The following is a 21,269-nucleotide window of genomic DNA, read 5'->3' on the forward strand; positions in this document are numbered from 1 at the left end:
ATTTTTTTTAAAAATTACCTTTAGCCCCTTTGGTGGGCCTTCGTCTAGGCTGCGGGGGCGCGCAAAGGTTTCCCCTCCCCCCGCCGGCCTTCATCATCACCACCGTGGCCTGTTCGGCTGCTTTATTAGACTCGGGTGGCGGCCATTTTGCCAGCCACCGCGCATGCGCAAATGGCTTCTGCAAGGCCTGGCAGGCCATTTGCGCATCCATGGTGGCCATTTTTAAAAAACAAATTTTAAAAGTACCCAAGTGGGCTAACTTGTGAACTGCTTAACCAATTTGAACAAAATTTGCTACAGCTGTACGGACAAGTAGGCATGCCCCAGTGGCATAGTTTGTGATGATGTCATCCACCCCACTTCAGAATGGCAGATGTGTAAACTTTTAAGCCACAAGGGGGCTAACTCGTGGACTGTCTAACTGATTTGAACCAAATGAGGTACAGTTGTAGTGAGTGACACACAGGAACACCACAATGGTGTAGTTTGTGATGATGTCATCTACCCCATTCAAGATGGTGGGTTACTTGTGAACTGCTTAACCTATTTGAACCAAATTTGCTACAGCTGTAGGTACAAATAAGCATGAATCAATGGTGTCATTTGTGATGATGTCATCTACCTTGATCCAAGATGGCAGACTAACTTGTGAACTGCCTTGTGAACCGCCTAACCAATTCAAACCAAATTTGCTACAGCTCTAAGGACACATAGGGAAGACTCAATCGTGTAATTTGTGATGATGTCATCCACTCTGATCCAAAATGGTGGACATGTGAGCTTTTGAGGCACATGTGCCCTAACTTGAAGACTGTCTAAACTATTTGAACCAAATTTGGTACAGTTGTCGTGAGTGACACACAGAGGCACCTCAATGGTGTAGTTTGTAATGATTTCATCCACCCGGATCCAAGATGGCGGATGCGTGAACATTTGAGGTGCAAGAGATCTAACTTGTGGACCTCGATTTGAACCTAATTTAGTCCAGTTGTAGAGATAGTGAAGGAAAGTAGGCAGATTAGTTCGTACTAGAACATGAAGATAGATAGATAGATAGATAGATAGATAGATAGATAGATAGATAGATAGATAGATAGACAGATAGATCGATCGCATGGCGCCCAGCTGATTGGCTGGGTGGTGGAGGCGCCTGATTGGCTGAGGTGCACCCAGGAGGATTGGTAGCTGGGCCAGTCGTGGAGGCCAGGCGATGGTGGCGGGCCCAGCCATAGAGGCCAGGTGCTGTAAAATGCTCAGTGAGAGTGGGGGGAGGGAGGGCAAAAGAGAGTTGATCAGGAGGGGACGGGCAGGAAGGAGAGGGAGGTGAGGGGGCAGGAGGAAGGGGCAAGAGAAAGTGGGGGGAGGGGAAGAAAGATTGGGGCAGGACGGGGAGGGCAAGAAAGTGGGGCAGGAGGGGAAGGAGGGTGAGAGAGGGGTTGGAGGGAGAGGGAGGATGAGAGAGAGAGTGGAGCCGGAGGGGGGAAGGAGGATGAGAGAGAGAGGTGGGAGGGGGAGGGCAAGAGAGAGAGTTGGGTGGGATAGGAAGGGAGGTCAATAGAGAGTTGGTGGGAGGGGGAGGGAGCGTAAGAGAGTGGGGCAGGAGGGAGAGGGAGGGGGCAAGAGAGAGTGGGGCAGGAGGGAGAGGGAGGGGGCAAGAGAGAGTGGGGGAGGGGGCAAGAGAGAGTGGGGCAGGAGGGAGGGGAAGGGGCCAGAGAGTGGGGCAGGATGGAGGGAGGGGGAGTGGGGCAGGAGGGAGCATGGAACAGCCGGCTCCAAAGAGCACACAGATGCTCTGTGCAGGTCAGCTAGTGGAAAGAAAAGCAGGTGGGAACAATTTTGAGTGAGCAAACAGGTGCTAGGAAAAGGTCTAAGCAAACCTGCCACTGACCAGTTCTCTGCTCAGTTTTGAAGCTACCCACACAGCTTCTTTGCATTTTTTTTTTAAACCTGGCTGACATTCAGCCCAGCCTAACATGGGTGTTCTGAACATCCGACGCTGCCTTACACTTGCTGTAAAGTACAGGTGCCCTTGTGGTCTTGCACAAGAACACCAATACTTTTCAGAGCTTCTGAAGTGCTCTCTGAGACCGGAGATACATTGCTGATATTCAAGTGATTTGTTTCTGGCCTACGAGAGCACCTCTGGAGCATGGGCAAGATCAGTATTTGCACACAACTATTTGCAGAGAGCACAAAGCAGTGCAGGAATGTCTGGAGCACTCACATTAGGCTACTCTGGATATAAACCACTGCTGGGGGAAAGTACAATAGAACTACAGAAGGCTCTTGATTATTTCAGGCGTTACGTTCCATGATACCAATATGAATGCTGAAACTGTGATAACTGAAACCTTGTGCCTATGGGAATGATGGGGTTTCTATGTTCTTCAGTACATAGAGAAGTTCCAAAAATTACCAAAAAGAAAGAAAGAAAGAAAGAAAGAAAGAAAGAAAGAAAGAAAGAAAGAAAGAAAAGAAAACCAGAAATAAGAGAGGAGTTCAGTACTGTGCTTTGGCCAGAGCTTCCAGTAATGGCCCCCCAAAAGAAAACAAAAGAAAACAAAACTCCTCCAAATTCCACAAAAGCACACTCCAACATGGTTCCACACTGCCTCCAAAAGTGCCTCTAAGCCGGAAATGCCACCAGAAGTGTGAAATGTGTGCAAAGGAACAACAAATGGCCCAACTTCACCCCCACAATTGAACCCAGGTGTGTGTGTGTACCATGAACAGCTGAAACACTGAAAGTAGAACCTATGATAATTGAGGGCTTCCTGTAAACATAAGTTGTCATTTGGCCTTATATTCTGAAGAACATCCCAGGTTCATTCCCTAACATTTCCAACTAAACAGATAAGACAGCCTCAGAAACACATGGCCTTCGACCCTGAAATGATTAGTTAACTGCAAGCTGAATTCACCTGCAATTTGGGTTTGATGGTTCTTCAATCAGTAGTGTAGGGAGGCCAACAGCAGCCCCGGTTCAGCCCGCCACCAGTGGCCCCCCCAGCAACGTCCCCTGCATCTGACACCAGACATCAACATCTGGTGTCAGATGCAGGGGGCATAGTTTTGCTCACAAACGGCATAGAGAGCCACTCCCAGCTGCGCTGCGAATGCGGCGCTGGTCAGATTTTGCTCACAAACAGGGCGCATGGCCCCCATTTGTAAGCAAAACCACGCCCCCTGCATCTGATGTCAGGTGCAGGGGCGTGGCTGGGGTGCAAGATGTGGTCCCCAAGTGCGGCGGCATGGGTTCTTTGAACCCAATCTTGCTATGGTGGTTCCATCCCAGTCTTCAACATATTTCAAAATAAAATTTGGAAAAATACACTAAGGGTATTTTCAATAAACTATATATACACTCGGGGATGGGCCTTCTCCCTTGCTGCCCCGAGGCTTTGGAACACACTTCCTGCTGAAATAAGAGCCTCTCCATCTCTTACAAATTTTAAAAGGGCAGTCAAGACGCATTTGTTCACCCAGGCTTTTAATTAGATACTATTTTAATTGTTTTAATGGTGTTTTAATAGTTTTAACTTTTTAATTTTAATTGTTGAAATTTTTTAATCTTTTATTGGCCGTTTTTATTGTTTTGTAAACCACCCAGAGAACTTGCATTTTGGGCGGTGCAGAAATATAATAAATAAATAGATAGATAGATAGATAGATAGATAGATAGATAGATAGATAGATAGATAGACAGACAGACAGATAGATATTTGTATATATTGTATTCCAGAAAATTGAAATATGAGCGGAACATCCTTTTTTATGGCACACAAGACATTTTTTGCAGTGTTTGGTTGAACAGGGCCTGCAGGCCCTGTCTGACCAAAACCAGAGGAATACAGGAAAAATGAATATGTGTTTCACGGATGCTGATGATTCTGCCATAATACAGTACCTTTAAGTTTCTGGAAAAACTGTTTACACACAGCCTAGGTTTCTTGTCAAAACTATCCCTAAGACAAGTTTTTGAAAATTCCAGTAAACCTGAGATGCATTTTAATAGACAATTTACAAATGCATTAAATTTTACAATTTACAGTGGACTGATGGATTTTGAGTTTTACATAAGCGATATTTACCATCACACTCACTGATCTGTTTTGAATGAGTGCGTTTAAATGAGTCTTTAATCTCAAATACTTCTGAATTTCATTTATTTTCCTTCCATTCACTGCTGATGCACCTGAGCTTTAGATGTCATACTAAGACAACATTTTATTTAATGACAGCACTTTATTCAAATAGCTCCCACTGCTTGAATTTTCCTTAAAACAGTTTTTATTACATTTAGAAAACCTGGGGGGAAATAATGCATTTAAACAACATTGATTTTTAATTAGTATTTTACAAACCATATTTATTATGTATCTTTGCATTATGGCCTTATCCAATCATATTTAAGGGAAACACATGAACTGAAGGATTTTTATGACTGTTGCGAGATTACAAATATTGCTGCCATAAGTGTTAATACAAATAAGATGTATATCAGCAGTGATGTAACAGAAGATGAGACCTGTTCAAAAATAAAGACTTTTAAAGAAACATAAAGATCCCAAATCTGCACTCCACAGACCGTTACTCAGTTCACAAACTGATACCGATTTATCACCAGATTCAAACCCTGGCATGAATATAGAGCCCACTTGGGGACACAGCGCACAGCTAAACCATTATATTAAAATGAAGCATCTTGGGAAGATATCTTCATTACAAATTGACCGGCACTGAACCAGCCAACACAGCTGCAGAGTGTGGATCAGCAAATAATCCATCTCTAATTTTTAAGACTTTTTACAGGGTAAATGCATTTCCTCACTGCAGGGGACAGCCCATATTCATTCCAGTTCATATTTTCACACATGGCTTGTTATTAACTGCCACTCTCAGCCAGAGTATTAGGATGGAAAGTGTTCAATCAATACTTTCCAAGCACTTCTTCAGATGGGTAGACAGAGCCCTTAGAAGGAAGAGTGGAAACATTTCCAGCCACATCAATAGTTCAAGGGGATTTTTATTCATTTTTATAGGATGGGTATTATAGACATTTTTATTGGTCAACTCACAAGCATACTCCTAAACTCATTTTCTTAGAGGAAAATCCCACCAAACTTTATGGAAAGCATAAATAAATGTTTTAGAATGATGTTCACAACAGGAACAATCCTGTCGTATGAAAAACAAACTAAGAATGCTTATGCTGCTCTGAGATTACCTTGAAACAAAAAAGACCAAAAAGACCTACCAAAAGAAAAGAAACGGCACTGTAAACTACCAAGAATATATATGGAATTTGTGCCAGTAGACCTAGGGATACAATATGAAGGACAACAATAGCTACGTTACAGTAGCTAAGTTAAAATTTTACAAGATGTGAAACAGACATGGCCTTAAAAACCATGTGCACAGTAACATTTTTACAAAATCTAAATCCATTGGTCCACATGTTGTACCCCTTAATGCAGGGGGTGCCAATTCATCTGCACTGCTGCGGGCTCCTAGCAAGGTGCCAGCAGACTTGCGCTTTTACACAAGAGTGCAAATACTTAAAGTAGTGTGCCTGTACTCCACAAGCACTACTTAGATCAGAAACTCATCACTGATGGTTAAGCGTAGGGATGTGCATGAAACGATTGTGCGCCTGTTGGCGGAGCGAGGAACAGTTCCCTTAAGAAGCAGTAAGGAGCTCCTTACCTGCTTGTCCCAGCCTCACTGCTTTTCCACCAGTGGCACCACTCTCCAAATGGCCACAGGAGTCTGAGGCACTGTGGTGCTGTTCCCTGCCATCTCTGTGCAGTATCAGCATGCACATGGCTGGTGCACATGTAAGCTGGCTGTTTGTGTGGGCAGCAACACCATGCTGACCACATAAATGGCTGGCGCCATGCGGAGGCTGCAAGGAACAGCGCGGCAGCCACACACAGCAGTCTGGAGAGCAAGCACGACTGACAGAAAAATGGTGGGGCAGGAACAGACAGGTAAGGCGCTCCTTACCTGCCTTTTAAGGGGATTGCTTCTTGCCCTATCGAGCTGGTTTGAATGCCGGCACTGAGCCAGTACAGCACTTCCCAGAGAAGGCACCAAACCAGCTCATGCACACCCCTAGTTAAGCAAAATATTTCCAGTCTAAGCAGCACTTCCAGAGTGCAGGATCTTTAATATCTGCATTTTCGCACAAAATTAACAGTGCTTTACTAGGGGGCCATAACAATCTGGGTGAATTCGTACCATCAGCATTATGCTGCACATTTGGACCATTAAAAAGTACCGCTGCACTCATTTTCTCTTAGTCCCACCCCCCACCCCCCAAAAAAATCTTACCGAGATGCAGTCTTGGTGAAATAATTATTCTAGATTATTTCACTTAACTATTTAAATAAGCAAACAAGTCACAAATCAATAATTCGTACTTTCATACTGGTTTTCCATTCTCACATTCCTGAACATGTACTTTAATTTACCATAGAGCCACAAAAATGGTCCTTTAGTAAAAAGCAAATTTCTGACTGCTGGCTTCAATATAAAAATACATGAATAATGCATTCAATATTTCAGGTGACATACATTTAAGTTTAAACCTTTTGAGTATAACGTGGAAGGTACTTGTGTGTACTCTGCATGTGAGGGAATGAAAATAGAAATACCCAAAGACTTCAGATGTACTCAAAGATTTTGGATGCACTTTCCTCTTAACTAATCTTTCCTGATTATATATCTTCCTCATCCTTTTCACTTTTACGGCCTCAAAATATTTACTTTTGATCACTAATGTCGTATTCTTTTTGAGGAGGTAAAGGATAAAAATCTGGACTTATTTTTAAAAAAAACTATTTTGATGCCCAAGAATTGTTCTGAATAAGACAAAGGAAGGGATGAAGACGAAGCCTTAACACAGAAATGGGGCTCTAGTCTTCCAAGACTACATAACAGCAACAAATTACACTCTCAAAAGAAGAATGCAGGTCTTACATGAAGTGGAACAATTAATTTCACGCTTGTCATCCCAGCCTCAATAATGTGTTGATTTGAATCAGATATTTGTGGTGCGTTACTCCATGCAGAGGACAGGCTTGACGCCGCCTGAGCCGACCTGCTGCAATGATGGCTACCATTGTAAAACAATCCATCAATAAGAGTAATTACAGTATTGATCAAAACGGCTGGCTGTTTCGTATCAGAATCAATTTGGAGGAGTTGCTAGAAACCAAAATGTCTAATGGACTATTCCATCACTAGTCCCCGCAGCAACTGAAACAGCTAATATTCTGGAAAGCTCTTAATAATTACTCATTGACTCTAGATTTCTGCTCCAATGGTTAATGATATATACCCTGCTTACTGTTGCTTGAAAGTCAGTGGTTGAAGCAAGGTCCCAATGCAAATTTATAAAGTGCTAGCATCTGCAAAAAAATAAATCCTGAAACACACCTTAATTTTTGTGTGTGTGTTTCGTTAATCAGAGAACTAATTATATTTCTGCTATGCTACATTGTTTCTGAATGAGGAAATATATTCTAGATGTAGACAGCTCACTTTGCAGTGATTGCTCTTTTAGTGTTTTTAAACAGGGATAAAGCAAAATGCATTAAGGTCCTGAATGTAAACAATAAAAAGAGTAATGCCATTAGTGTGAAATGTTTGTGTGTCACCAGACTACAGATCAGGCTGAGACAACTCAACTCCTTATGTTGCATTATAATCGCCAGATAGTAGATGCCCAATATCTGCTTATTAAAGGTAAAGTGTGCCGTTGAGTCGGTGTTGACTCCTGGCGACCACGGAGCCCTGTGGTTGTCTTTGGTAGAAAACAGGAGGGGTTAACCATTACCTCCTCCCGCGCAGGATGAGATGATGCCTTTCAGCATCTTCCTATATCGCTGCTGCCTGATACAGGTGTTTCCCATAGTCTGGGAAACATACCAGCAGGGATTCGAACTGGCAGCCTCAGGCTTGCTAGTCCTTTCATTTCCCCACTGCGCCATTGAACTCTATAGTCTTGGGCCAGAAGGGTTGATCCCTACATTTTGAATGAATAAATGGGGTAATTTTTTTGGATTGCTTATGACCCTAGCAGAATTATTAGCCATGATGGTCTTTGATAATGAGTAGCTTTCACACACACCCACAAAAAAACCCCAAAACACAGCTTATTGTGTTAAAAAAAAAAGCTCTAAAATTCATAAGAAGCAAGAGTGACCATATGGTGGCCAAATAACTTTATTAATCCAAAAAGTTTTCTCTGAAGTAAGAGACTGATGGCTAAAAATGTAAAAGAAAGTTTTCCCATGGCAATCTTTGTAATTTTCTTAGTATTTTGAAAGCCTTAATCTAAAAAAAAAAAAAAAATCCACACAGAAAATCAAAGTATTTCTATAGAAATTCATAAGAAATGGAACGGTTTTCAAGTTCAGCTTGTCATGACTCCCCGCAATAGCACATTTGCTGTGTTAATTAGCCAGTTAATTAGCTAGTTTCCAGAAATCCTCAGTCCAAACAGCTATGGTGGAAGAACAGTGAGAGGAACTATTCAGTGGATGGCTGGGAAACCTGCACCTGATTCAGTCCTTGAACTGTTGTCATGCAGGTGCAAACAGTCTTGTGCTGGGCTCACGTGTATTGGTATGAAGAATGGTTTGACATGCACAGCAATATGCTATGTAGAGCAATGTGACAACCAAGCTGACAAAGATTCAGATGACTTTGAAACAGGCAGAGGATGACAGTGACTTCTATGATTAGGTTAAAAAAAACTTTACTTGAAAACTTTACTGTTTCCTACAAATTTCTATAGAAATACTGTAATTTTTGAGTGTTTTCTGTAGATTAATGCTTTCGAAATATCAATAAAATAACAAATAATGCCATGGGGAAACTTTCTCTTTCATTTTTAGCCACCAGTCTGTTACTTCAGAGAGAAAACATTGGATTAGTAAAGTTGTTTGGCCACCATATGGTCACTTTTGCTTATTATGCATTTTAAAGTGGTGGGGGGAAATACATACGTATGAATTTTCTGCTCCCTAGGCGAGAAAAAGCTGCTGGGATAAGCTTTACATAGAAACTCACCAGCAAATAGAGGGTTAAACCACTCTTTTCCCCTTCTCCTCCATTCACCACTCTCTACAAATTACAGATTTCAAGACTGCTTTTCATTAAAATGAATGAAGCAATGTCACATGCATCTGCTTGGAGCATCTCGCTTTACACTTCAACAACTAAACTTTCACACAGACCACTAGAGCACATGGCTAAATATTATAAAACAGGGACATGACTGAGCCCAAGATAGAAACATTTATGTGCCATCCATATGAGGAAATAGGAACACAGGAACACAGGAAGTTGCCATATGGTCTATCTAGACCATATGGTCTATCAGACCATTGGTCTATCTAGCTTAGTATTGTCTTCACAGACTGGCAGCAGCTTCTCCAAGGCTGCAGGAAGGAATCTCTCTCAGCCCTATCTTGGAGAAGCCAGGGAGGGAACTTGGAACCTTCTGCTCTTCCCAGAGCGGCTCCATCCCCTGAGAGCAATATTTTACAGTGCTCACAGTTCTAGTCTCCCATTCATATGCAACCAGGGTGGACCCTGCTCAGTTAAGGGGACAAGTCATGCTTGCTATCACAAGACCAGCTCTCCTGAGTTAAGCATGTGAGTTAAGCATGTGTTGCAATGAGTTAAGCATGTGTTGAAGTCTTTCACTGAAACAAATAGTATTTAAATGTCCTTAACTCAGGCGGCATCAAAACTCAAAATATTTTGTATTAGTTGTAGTAAGAAAACTCATAACTCAATGGCAGCGACAGAAAGGAAAAAAACTGAGGGGGGCAAAGAAAGGACAACGTTCATTTATGGGTGGGAAAGCTGCATCTCACGTAATACATATTTCTGAAACTGAAAAAAGGAGGTGGGGCAAACTACTTGTCTGAGGGGCAGGGGCGTAGCTAGGGGAGAGGGGGCCCGTGTTTGCTCCACTCCCTGGCAGCCCCTCGGAATGAGGGAGATAATGAAGAAAATAGGGAGGGGTGGAGCTAGGGGGCCAGGGTTCTTTGAACCCTTCCGCTCAGTTATAGCGACACTCCTGCTGAGGGGGCACTTGCCCTCGATTTCCCTTCCCTCTGCAGCCACTCTTGTGTACGCTGCTTTACAACGCATGGTCTCAAAATGGCTTATATAGCAAAAGGAAAGAGAAGATGGTTTTCTTTCCAAAGGAGCTCACAGTCTAAAAAGAAACACAAGGGAGACACTAGTAACAACCATGACACGGAAGCTGTGCTGTGCTGACCAGGGACAGGTGCTCTTCCTCTGTTAACAATACACCATACTAAAAGCTGCCTGTTTGCCTGGTTAGCAGAACTATTAACTGCTAGCTTTAAATTAAATTGAATTAAATTACACATAAATGCAGCCAACGATAGTATAATGTTTGTTTTAACTAAAAGTCGTGCATTAACCATCAGTATCCAAAGCATTAATATTTCCTTTGGAAATTGCTGAAATTGCATTAATTATGCATATTTTGTTTTAGTGCTCATGTACCATCAGTGTAATTCAATGGGATTTTACTGAAGCATTAAATGTTCTCTTCTTACAAAAGATTTCTCACATCTTCAGACTATGGTTGACCTTAAACTGTGCCAAATGTAATTCAGATGATTAGGGAACTGTAACCCGATACTTGTAGCATTCTCAAAAGCAAGCAGAACAATATTTCAAGTACCGAGATAATATATTATGCCTTGCTGATTACATAAATTCCAGGACATGCCTATTCAATAAGTACACAGCAGCTAGGTTGACTGGTTGCTGCTCTACATAGTTTCAAACTAACAGAAACCTGGTAGCCATAGCTGTTGGCTAACCCAGGAGTTCCCAACATTGGGCCCCAGATGTTGTTGGACTACAACTCCCATCATCCTCAGCTACAATGGATTTGGATGGGAATGACAAGAGTTGTAATTCAACTACAGCCCAAGGGGGCCCAAGGTACTGAACCAGATCAGAAGACCCTTCTCCAACTGCTTCCATATACATGGTGGGGAACAGAAGTGAGATCTTACCTCCCTGCTCATCTGGCATGTTTGCCGCTCTTCCAATGCCACTGGCTATCCACATAGCATAACATTCAAAAATCCAATGCAAGTTCAGGTGGCTGATTTCTCAAAAGAAAAATAAATAAATCCATGAATCAACCATGTGATCTAAGACTATACACTTTAAGGATGTCACACAAGCAGCCCTACTTCGGAGCCCTACCCAGGTAGGGCTGCTCATGTGAAGCTCTGAGATTTTGCCCAATCCCAGCACTATCCCACCAGGTAGCCCAGAATTTTTACCTGTAAAGAAAAGTGAGTTTTACCTGAGATAAAAGGGCATACACGCAAAATCTTACCCTACCACCTGGCCGTGGGGCAGCATGGACTGCCTGCAGGCCTGTTCAAGCTGCCAGCAGCCTGACCTACCATAGAGACCAGGGGAAGGAGTGCCCCAGCCTCTAGAATGCCTTCAATGTACCACATGAGCAGCACAGTCCACTGTGGGCTTTCTGGAGGCCAGGTGTCCTCCTAGCCTCTCTCTTGCCATGCCACTCACTGCAGTGGCACTCATGTGGGAGCACAGCATGGCGAGCGTGGCGGGAGTGGCAATCACGTGGGGGGAGACCGGTGAAATCCACACACCCCCAGGAAAGGAAATTGTGTGTATAACCTCATTGGATTGTATATACTTGGGGCCAAGTGAATGGCTGGGGGCATCAGAGGTATGACAAGCATTCCAGGTGGGCAAGGTGTACCCTCACTTCTGCTCCAAATCACATATAGAAAAGCGATCAAGATCGAACCTGCCCCTAATCTCTAGGTTACAAAAGCTGTACACTATGTTTACAGAAAGCTATGTTTTCTGACTTTCTTTTTTGGGCTATGCATTCAAGCCTACAAGATACCATTGATGCATTGGTTTATGTACCATAATGCCATGAAAGCTTTATTCACTTAATATAAAAGGTGTATGCATGTTTTGTTCTGACAGACTTTTAAAGGTGATTAAGTTAGTATTAATACCTTCCAGCTTGCTGAATTCAGGGTGAGTGGGTGGTTAACATGCATCATTATGTGACACAGTTGTGTACCACAATTTACAAGAACTTTTATCCCCTTTCTTTTCCATAAGATGCATTTCTTGGAATTCTTTAAAGCTTTCAATCTTACAGTGCTTCACCTGAAACAGCAAAAATTGAGTCCATTAATATAAAATTGTCGTATTCAGCTGAAAAGGGATTTGATCACTTCCTAAATCTCCTGATATGCTGGTGTCAATGCAGATCAAACTGCAGAACAGTGACAAATATTTAAGCATTGTATAAAAAACACAGGCTGATATTCAGGGAACCATACATGTTGTGTTGTGTGGCCAAGGAGATTTGGGGCTTATGTTTCTCAAATAACAGCCCACCAAGTCACATGGCAAAGCACTTGAATCTGTACCGACTTTCAAAAACAGATTGTGATATGGCAAGGGAGTCTGTTGTTGAGGTGAGGGGGAACTGTGCATGTCCAACGCAATGAGCACTTTGCGACTTGGTGATTTAGTTATGTTATAAATACCATAACATTGGCCTCTCATGAAACATAACTGGCTGAACCAATACAAAGGTTTTGCATGTGGGGATTAATGAATAATTAAATGACAAATAAATAATTGTGTGGAAAAAAGCAAAGGTACACAGATCCCTTGATTTACATTTGGCTCAGAGAAAAATCTAAACAAAGAAAGTTGGAAAGTACTCTCTGCAATCAGAATGATCATATAGTCTCATACAGATCATATAGTCTCATAAAGATCATATAGTGAGATATTCCCCTTAGGGCACGGATCCTCAATGTTGGGCCCCCAAATGTTCTTGGACGTCAACTCCCATAATCCCCAGGCCTAGTGGTCTTTGGCTGGGGATTATGGGAGTTGAAGTCCAAGAACATCTGGGGGCCCAATGTTGAGGATCCCTGCCTTAGGGGATGGAGCCACTCTGGGAAGAGCAGAAGGTTTCAGGTTCCTTCTCTGGCTTCTCCAAGATAGGGCTGAGGGAGACTACTGCCTACAACCTTGGAGAAGCCGCTGCCAGTCTGTGAAGACAATACTGAGCTAGATAGACCAATGGTCTGACTCAGTATATGGCAGTTTCCTATGTCTCCTATGTCTAGCAACTGCTTGAAAAAAACACCATCTAATATAACATAAAGTTGAAGCATACTGAGCAAATGGGCATCTCATGAGGGAAAGACTATTGTCATGATCCAAGAAAGAATACTGTGCATTGAGCCCGTTGATAAGGTCTCCTAAGCCATAAGCTCCCCCCTGCCTTTGCCAGGAACTGTCACCTGCTCACCTGACAGCCTCCAAGCTCCCTGCTCCCTGCCACTTCATGCGGCTCAACCAACCATCTGCCGCCCACAGCCCCCAGAGTCAACTGTCCAGCTCCCGAAGTGGCCCCCAGCCTCTGAGCTCCCTGCAGCTTCACGACACCCCCGAGCCAACTGTCAAACTGCTTTCCAGCAGCCCCACAAAACTCCCTGCTGCTCCAGAACTCTCTCCCCCTCTGTCAGCCAATCGCCTCCTTTTTGCTACGTCCCCACGCACGGCCCATCTTGAAGAATTAATAATATAGATAGATTTTTCAGTGTACCTTGCCCAGAATGTTTCAATTGTATCCATTATCTTCCAGGTCCAACTACAAATGCAGGAGGGAAGCCCTTAATGTCCTGTGCCCTACATACCTGAGACTTCACTTACTCCTAATCCTCTGTCCCATCTCAGTCTCTAAGATCAGCTTGGAATACCTGTTAGGTTTACAGTCTGTGCTAAATCAATACTACAAAGCAACAGAGAGTTGTTCTCAGTGTCTACCCCTCTATTGTTTAACTCCTTTGCCAAAGCGGGTGAAAGAAAGACTGTTGATTTAGGCGGTATATAAATATATATTAAAATAAAATAAAGTGAGGTTTTAATATTTACTAGGTTTGATTTTTTTTTTATCTAGGCAGGCAGGCAGATGCTTCAGGGCAAGCTACCTAGCAAATAATACAACAATAACACAACCATTTCATCCAGCAAGACAGTAGGAGTTAAGAGTTAACTTATTCCTGCTGAGATCTAGAAGGTGTAAACCTGCAGGTACTTCAACTGCCAGTCCACAGGGAGACCTGATTGCACCCTTCTGCAGAGAAAATTACTATACTACCAGTCAGACACAAACTATCAGCACTTATAGGGTGGGTAAGCAGTGACAAAAGGTTAAAGACTTAGCACAGCATGATATCATACTGTCAAACCTTTGTAAGAATTTCTTCTCTGCTCTAGCTGCTCATGTCTTCCCATCAGAACAAATCAGACAAAAGCATCCTTTCAGACAGCTGGGTTAGAAAAGGATTAACCTTTTCTAAACGTTTAAAACACACCGAGGGAAGACATCCAATGGATAATAGGCACAGCAATTGAGATTTTTCAAAAGGAGCAATATTTAAAAGGATAACTAAAGAGGATCCTTGAAGCATATTTTGAAATTATTATCTTCCCTATAAAAGGGCTACACATTACTGAACACTGAAGGTTTCACTTATAATATGGTATGTTAATATGTGCAGTACGACTAGCTGAGCTTTTACTTCATCCAAATAAACTGGTGTTGTTTGAGACATACAGGGTAGGGACGTGCATGGAACACCAGTACAAACCAGCTCAAACACTGACATTTCAAATCGGTTCGGCACTCCAGAAAAGAAGCGCCGAACCAGTTCTGTGCACATCCCTAATATTGGGTCCCAGGGAAATCTTTCCTTCCATTTCCTCTTTTCCACCAAGCTATTATATGAAGGTGATAAGATCACTTCATATAATCCATCTAGCTAGTCTTGTCTGCTCTTGACTGACAGTGATTATCCAAGGTCTCCAGCGGAAGGCTTTCCCAGCACCTGCTACCTAATCCTTTTGCTGAAGATATCAGAGAGATACTAAAGACCTAGAACTTGCTGCATGTAAAGCATGCATTCTCCTACTGAGCTATGATCTTTCCCAAGTAACATAGGAAAATATAGCTGTAATATTAATGCTAGTGATACTTAACACTTGAGTCAGTTCATCTTCCACTGAATTATGTGCACATAGCTACATGAAGGTTAATCTAAAGTTTAAAATTCTAGGCACACATTCCTGGGAATACTGTTCCATTAAATTCAAGGAGATATGCTTCTGAAGAGGATTGGGCCACAAGAGTGCATATAACAGCATGATTTTCACAGAAAACTAACTTAACAATGTCCAAGCTGCACCAAAAACATCTTTTCTAAGTTTATCATATTTTTTAAAAAAGCAACAACAATAAACTGACTTCAGAGCTTTCAAGGACACAAGACATAAGGCCCATTTCAGACAACACACCAATCCTCAGTTACACTTATCTGAAGTTGGGATTTCTCATTGTCCACATGCAGGAGAAAGCCACAACCACAGTTTTGTGGTCACCTTCAAATCGCAGAGTGAACCTTCTCTTTGAAGTTTGGTATGTTGCTGGAATTACAGCTCTGCTGACCCCATCGTGTGGTTCAAATGCAGTAATATGGGGTTTGTGCAGAAGCTCCTCCCACAAGCATGTGCCCTCTCATATCAGAGCCAAAGTTTGTTGGGAAAGTGATACGCTTGGCGAAAGAAGAAGAGGGAGGGAGACTGCAGGTTGAGGCAATGGAACTGCAGCTGCTGGATCGTCTGCGGTATGATCCTTGGCTTCCAAGGTTAACCTCAGGTAAGCCTACTCACTGTTCCACTTGTTGTTTGAATGGGCCCTAACTCATGAATGAGCAACTAAATAAGCATAAATGTCATCTAGGTAGCTAATATAATGTATCTAATTCTTTTTGTTAATAGCAGACTAGTAACTAGAGACTAGCGGGATCATGATCATTCCACTAGTCACAAAGGCATCTGGAATATCCACTTTTTTTGTGCAAGCTCCACTGAAATTAATGGAAGCTATGCTCCTGTGCCATTGCCATTTCTTTCACTGTGAATTGTCTGTTGATTTATTCTGTCTATAACACTGTGGGAGGGCTTTCCAGATTACACTCTGTTCAGCAGTAAAATGCTTCAGCTTGGCAATATCATTTTGAAAATGTAAATAGCTTGTGCAACCCTCTGACAACGGGAAAATACAGCTATTGATTTGCAGCGTTGTAGGACTAAAACAGAAGGATAAAATCCGAAAGAAGGCATCGGAAATGTGAACAGCACCTTGCTGACAGCACAGGGATGGTAATGTCGAAACACATGCAGTACGGAAGCACACTTAGTGGACAGTAGTAACACAGTTGTTAGTGTGTTATCTGGAAAGCGCCTGGGTGAATTATAGATTATCACCTCCTAATATATTGTCTCAAATATCCCCAAAAGATAGAACAATTGAAATAAAGGGGCATGATTTTAAGATTGAAATCATAAATGCATTTGTATTTGCATTCATTTGCATAATGAAAGCATATAAAATGATACATAGGGATAGGGCCATAGCTCAGTAGTAGAACATCTGCTCTGTATGTAGAAAGTTCCATGTTCAATCCGTGTCATCTTCAGGTAGGGCTGGTAAAGACTCCTGCCTGAAACCTTGGGGAGCCATTGTCAGTCAAGAGTAGACAATACTGTCACAAGGTAGATTAAGGAGAAGAACAAAGCAAACCTCCAAGAAGGTGCTACAGGGAACATGGGTTGGACATTTTGTGAGAAAAACACAGAGTGCAGTTTTTCAGGGGCATCTCATTTGGTGGGGTGCAGAAGGGACAAAAGAAGTTGTAACATCCCACCCGCACTGGTGTATCATTTGGATTTTCTTACCAGGCATCTAAATATCTTGGGACAATTGTTTAAAAAATAAAGAAACTGCTGACTGCTCTGGGAACTGAATTCTGTCACCAGTAGCCAATCCAATCATGAGTTACACGGAGGGGAACAGAATAAATACACTATTATTTGTTGAAAATGAAAAAACTAACTTTCTTTGTGCCCCCGACTCTCCCTCTCCCTGCCAGGGCTGGCCCTTAGGTTTTTAGCACCCTAGATTAAGTAAGACTTTGTGCTCCCCACCCACCCCACCTCCAAAATTAGAGAGAGGAAAATATGTTTTTAAAACTATGTGTGTGTGTGTCTATCTATCTATCTATCTATCTATCTATATACTGTATACACACACTGTGTGTGTCTGTGTGTCTATAAACTACCAGACACAGACACAGCCTGGCTAGCAGCGCAATTTCATGCATGTTTGATTGATTGATTGATTGATTGATTGATTGATTGATTAACTACCATCAAGTCGGTGTCGACTCCTATCAACCACATAGATAGATAAATTCTCTCCAGGATGATCTGTCTTCAACTTGGCCTTGGAGGTCTCTCAGTGGTGCATTCATTGCTGTCGTAATCGAGTCCATCCACCTTGTTGCTGGTTGTTCTCTTCTTCTCTTTCCGTCAATTTTCCCCAGCATTATGGACTTCTCAAGAGAGCTGTGTTTTTGCATAACGTGTCTGAAGTATGATAGTATGAGCCTGGTCATTTGTGCCTCAAGTGAAAATTCTGGAATGATTTGTTCTATGATCCATTTGTTTGTTTTCCTGGCTGTCCATGGTATCCTCAAAAGTCTTCTCCAGCATCAAAGTTAAAAAGCATCAATACTTTTTCTATCTTGATTGTGAGTATGAAAATAGGAACTGTTTAACTGGGTGGAACAGATTTTCTGCTTGCAATAAAATGGTGACTTAGGTAAACCATTGATATTGGTTATTCCATAGCAACGAAATTTGGTCACACTCTCTCACACACAATGCATCAATTCCCTGTGGGATTGTGACCCCTTATAACTGGGTCAAATTTAATTTGTAACAATAGAGAATCTGAATAATTTTGGCTGCAGAGTTTTGGACACATATGAAAGGAGTGGGGAATTAGTGGGGAAAGCCAGGGAAGGAAAAAATGTTCAGTAGTCAAAGGGGCAAATGACCAGAGAATGAACCTAAGTTTTAACTGAGAGGACAGAAAGGAGCAGGTGGATTTTTGTGGCAATAAAGAAGTGGCTTGGCAACTAACTGAATGCACCGTAGGACACAAAGGAGAGGGATGCATGTCTGATGAACAGGGTGAATGGCGATGCTGTTGCTAGATACGTAGAGGAGGCTTGGAAGGAAAGAGAAGTTGTTGAGTTTGAGATGATGATGACATCCAAGTGGATATATCAGACTGACCGGTGCAAATGTGAGCCACAGAGAGTCTAGAGAGAGAAAAGCAGGCATAGGACAGGGGAATTATCTTAAGATGCCACCTTAGGATTTCAGCCTCACCCCCTTCCAAGAAAATAAGCATGGTAAAAGAACAGGGAAATCACAAAGTGCTCAAGGGGAGTTGCTCACAACATTAACTCTTAGCCTTTCAGGATAATGCTCATTATACAATCCTATGGCTAAAACTAATGTACTGTGAATTATCTACCACTTCATTATAATTTAAATGACTTTTTCTCCTATTTTGCAATTCATCATTTGGTATCTCTATCATGAGCTGCAATGAAATATTTTATGTATCTATATTTCTCTCATGCACCATTATCATACTGCAAGAGTATTAGAAGTCCTGATCAATAGGCTCTTGAAGTTCATGGGAGTAGATCCACTGAACATAACAAGCTTTGAGTCAACTGCATAAACAAAGTGTTCTAAATATGTATTCATCAACTAAAACCCAGCCAACTTTGTGCTGCAGAACGAGGTTAAATATTATTCAAATCCATCATCCTACAAACATGAATGATTACTTGTCTCACAACAGAGATAAAAACACAGGAGGTGAAGCTCAAAATATTACAAAGAAAAATATTATCCTTTTGTTATTAACAGATTGCAGCATGGAAATTATAATTTGATTGAAACCACTTCAGAAGGAACAATGTGGTGAACATTTTTGCGCAGTTTACAGTGTAATAAATGTGTATTTGTTTCTCATTTGTTGTGCACAATTCTCAGATCTGAGTTTGTTTTGTAGGGAACCAGAGCACTTTGTATAGGAGAAAATGCAATACTCATTTAGATTCCTGATTATTGTGAAGGTCATGTGAAATATGTTTGCACAATTCTGTTGGGCCCTATTGGATATTTTTGTTGGCATAATTTCATGCTCAGGATCATCCAAAGAAGATTAGAGCCCTACGAGGAAAGGTAAATGCCAGATGATCAAGCTGGTTTCAGAAAAGGCCGAGGAACAAGAGACATCATTGCTGATGCACGTTGGATAATTGAGAAAGCCAAATACTGGAAAGAAGTCAATATGTGCTTTATTGACTACAGAAAAGCCTTTGATTGTGTCGACCATATCAAGTTGTGGAATATCCATAGGAAAATGGGCATCCCAGAACATCTTATTGTTCTCATGAGAAACTTATACACAGGACAGGAAGCCACAGCCCAGATGGAACATGGTGAAACAGACTGGTTCCAGATCGGCAAAGGAGGAAGACAAGGCTGTATACTTTCTCCTTCTTTATTCAATTTATATGTTGAACATATACTGAGAGAAGCTGGATTGGAAGAAGATGAGTGTGATTTTAAAGTTGGAGGAAGAAACATCAATAACCTGCACTACGCTGATGACACCACTCTGATAGCTGAGAATGTAGATGATCTGCAAGATCTAGTAATGAAAGTCAGGGAGCACAGTGAAAAAATGGGACTACAACTAAATGTAAAAAAGACTAAACTAATGACAATGGGTAGAGCAACCAGTTTCAGAATTGATAATGAAAACATTGAAGTGGTGGATACCTTCTGCCTTTTAGGATCGACCATCAACAGTAAAGGATCCAGCAGTCAAGAAATACACCACAGACTAGCACTTGCTAGGGTTTCAATGAAGGCCTTGTAAAGGATATTTAGATGCTGTGACGTGTCTACACCTACAAAGATTAGAATCGTTCAGACAATGGTTTTTCCCATGACACTCTATGGATGCGGAAGCTGGACTTTGAAGAAGCAAGATAGAAAAAGTATTGATGCTTTTGAACTTTGGTGCTAGGGAAGACTTTTGAGGATACCATGGACAGCCAGGAAAACAAATGGATCCTAGAACAAATCATTCCAGAATTTTCACTTGAGGCACAAATGACCAGGCTCAAACTATCATACTTTGGACACATTATGTGAAAACCCAGCTCCCTTGAAAGTCCATAATGCTTGGAAAAGTTAAAGAAAAGAGAAGAGGACGACCATCAGCAAGGTGGATGGACTCGATTATGACAGTAATGAATGCACCACTGAGAGACCTTCAAAGGCCAAGTTGAAGACAGATCATCCTGGAGAGAATTTATCTATCTATGCGGTCGCTAAGAGTCGACATGGGACTTGATGGCACTTAATCAATCAATCAATTTCAATAATGATAACATAAGTGGATATCAATGGATTTTTAAATTTTAATGTGTTTTTATCTATTATGATTTTTATCATTTTATGAATTTTAAATGTTTATATTTTGTATTATGTTTTTAATGTTGTAAACCGCCTTGAGATTTTATATTAGGTGGCATTTATTAGGCTAAGCATTTAAAACCTCTTTAATCTGGCACACGAATGTCATGCCTCTCTAGAAGGCAGCCCATGGCTCTACATGACAGCCCGTGGTGTTGAGTGCGGAAGGTTGTAGGAACTAAGACTCACGTTCATGTGGGGCTTCAGACTTTCATTGCCCAAATTCTTATGAGACCTGAGATCTAGCCTGGGCTCTTGAGAGACATTTGCTGATAGGGATGTTGGTGCTAAGAAGTTAGTACGAGAGGAACTGCATTGCCAAAGGGGGCAGAAGGTGAACTGCAATGGGATTATTGGATAGCAAAGGGGTATAATTATTAGGTAGCCTGATGTTGCCTTTAGGAATTACTATTGATTTAGGGGTGATGGGCTTCATATATCTGAGGAGGGATGTGATATATAAGGAACATAAAAGCTCTGGGGGAAGAAAGGGAGTCAAATATGTCTGCAGCCTAACCCATGCTAGGGCAGACCAGCCTGGGTTAAGCTACACATGTGAAGCACCAGGACTACTTCTGCTACAACTTATATACCACTTTTCAACAACAACAAAAGTTCTTAATTAAACTAGGATGACTCTTACCTGTTGCAGGAACCCCTTCTGCACCCCCTCTCATTTTTTTTCCAGAGCCACTACTGCCTGGAGG

The 21,269-nt window shown here is 41.8% G+C and overlaps 1 protein-coding gene across 5 annotated transcripts in view; it reads right to left on the reverse strand.

The window, feature by feature from the left end:
- CACNA2D3 (calcium voltage-gated channel auxiliary subunit alpha2delta 3) overlaps positions 1 to 21,269 on the reverse strand; it is an 878,040-nt gene that overhangs the window by 734,078 nt on the left and 122,693 nt on the right. Inside the window, exon 1 of one of the 5 annotated variants that reach the window (XM_053293294.1) lies at positions 15,529 to 15,570. The exons of the other annotated variants lie outside the window; for them this stretch is intronic. The gene's annotated coding sequence lies outside the window, so the exon portion shown is untranslated. Of the gene's footprint in view, positions 1 to 15,528; positions 15,571 to 21,269 lie in introns of those variants that run through there. 5 annotated transcript variants of the gene reach the window in all.

This window comes from Hemicordylus capensis, chromosome 2 (assembly GCF_027244095.1).
Source record: "Hemicordylus capensis ecotype Gifberg chromosome 2, rHemCap1.1.pri, whole genome shotgun sequence".
NCBI classification, from domain to species: domain Eukaryota; kingdom Metazoa; phylum Chordata; class Lepidosauria; order Squamata; family Cordylidae; genus Hemicordylus; species Hemicordylus capensis.